Below are 2,061 nucleotides of genomic sequence, written 5' to 3'. Positions count from 1 at the left end.
TTTCACTTGCCACTCACTATTAGAGTTTTGATATAAATCTGCAAGCAATTGATTTATTATGGTCTCTGTGCAGTCAAACCTCTCTGCTAATGATAATCTGAATTTGCAGCCGCTCCCCAGCACTAGTATCACCATCTCAGCTCCACCTCAGATCATCAAGCATTAGATTCTCATAAGGAGCACGCAACCTAGATCCCTCGCATGTGCAGTTCACAGTAGGTTCACACTCCTATGAGAATCTAATGCCGCCACTGATCAGACAGGAGGCGGAGCTCAGGCCTTAATGCAAGTGATGGGGAGTGGATGTAAATACAGATGAAGCTTCGCTCTCTCACCGAACACTCACCGCCAGTTCTGAGGCCCAGTTCTAAACAGACCATGGGCCAGTGCTGGTCTGTGGCCTGGGGATTGAGGACCATGTTTTAACTGACCACCAGACATAGTGGATTTCCTATAGATTCAAAATAACTCCTCTCTGCACTGTTGGTGAGAATGTAAATTGGTGCAGCCATTATGGAAAATAGTACGGAAGATCCTTAAAAAACTAAAAATAAAACTGAATTATGAGCCAGCAATTTCACTCCTGGATATACATCTGGAAAAAATAAAAGCATTAAGCAAAAAAATACATAAAGGTGATTAAGGAGAAAGGGCACCTAGTGTGCAATCATGATCTAACAGTGTGCTTTATTGAAATGGTAAATTAAGGGAAAGAACTTTACTGCATAAATAAAAAATGATAAGCATCAACTCTGAGTTATAAGGACAAACATACCCCATTCAAATGTTTTCAACATGACTAGTGTCAGGGAAATCATTTAAAAGCAGAATTGAGGACCCAAAAACAGCACAGGAATAATTAAAACAAAATGTCCTAGAAAAAATACTTATCTAAGGTGGAAGAAACTGAAGTTACTAATCGGACTGGTTCAGATAAATCGTAGGTGGTTTCTAACCCCAAGAGTGCATTCCCCTGTTTTTGAAAACAGAAACTTTCTTGACATGCACTTTGGCATCTTGGGGGGATGCTGGAAGCACTGAATCAGAGCAGCCTAAGCGCCACTCTGGATCGGCTCAGCCAGTGAAAATCCTGCAACTCCTGAGGCATGGCCATCAACTCAAAGTGTGAAGAGTTGTCCTGGGCTTGAAGCAAAAAGAGTCTTCACGGCACGTTCAGATTTTGACATTGAGGGGGGAAAGGGATGTGATTCCTTGCCAATGGGCCAAAATACTACACTGTGACACAGGATAAACCAATAAGGGCCTTCTTGGGAGATGCGGGCTTTAGAGATTATGGAGTATACTGGAACGTTTCATTCACTGTGGTTCCTTTGCTGGCTGGTGTTTAATCACAGTGATTTAATGATATGAATTCAGAGACTGTACCGGATATGTTTTTGGCTCTTCCATCAAAATACGGCAAGATTCATTACGAGCATTTCAAGTAAGATTTTTTATATCCTCATTTGTAAAAGGAACTCTTCAGATATTTGAAATAGTAAGCGATTTTCACTGGTTGTATCATTCCATTCCATTTTCTAGTAATAAAAATTAGCTTTTTCCCCGTCATGATTGACACCATTTTCTTAGCAGTAGGAATAGCTGTCCCTTAAAAGTCCAAGAGGAAACGTTATTGGAAGCCTGGTCATTGGGGATGAAACCACAATGATGACCCACATTTCCTAAATTTTTCTGAAGTCGCTTTTTGATTCAATTACTGTAACTTATTTCTCCATGAATACCTTTAAGTATGCCTTTGATATAATTATCTTAGGCTCTTGAAAGTAGCTTGATTTTAATTTTTAAGTATTTCCAATTTTTTGAATCCTATTCTCTCCTCTGGAGGTTTCTGAAAGAATAGGGAAATTGTTGAGTGCTTTTTTGGCATATTTTTTTTCCCAACCAACCTCTCTTATATATATCATCCATGCGAGGTATTTTAGGAAATCAAATAATGTTTAAAACAAGAATTTTAAATTTGTGAAAGATTAATTATTTTTAATCATTTTATGAGTAACCATTTTTGATTTGTGTTCTCGGTGTGAGGACTGTGATATTGCC

Source organism: Neophocaena asiaeorientalis, unplaced genomic scaffold (genome assembly GCF_003031525.2).
Source record: "Neophocaena asiaeorientalis asiaeorientalis breed wild unplaced genomic scaffold, Neophocaena_asiaeorientalis_V1.1 scaffold917, whole genome shotgun sequence".
NCBI classification, from domain to species: domain Eukaryota; kingdom Metazoa; phylum Chordata; class Mammalia; order Artiodactyla; family Phocoenidae; genus Neophocaena; species Neophocaena asiaeorientalis.
This window is presented reverse-complemented; position numbering follows the sequence as displayed.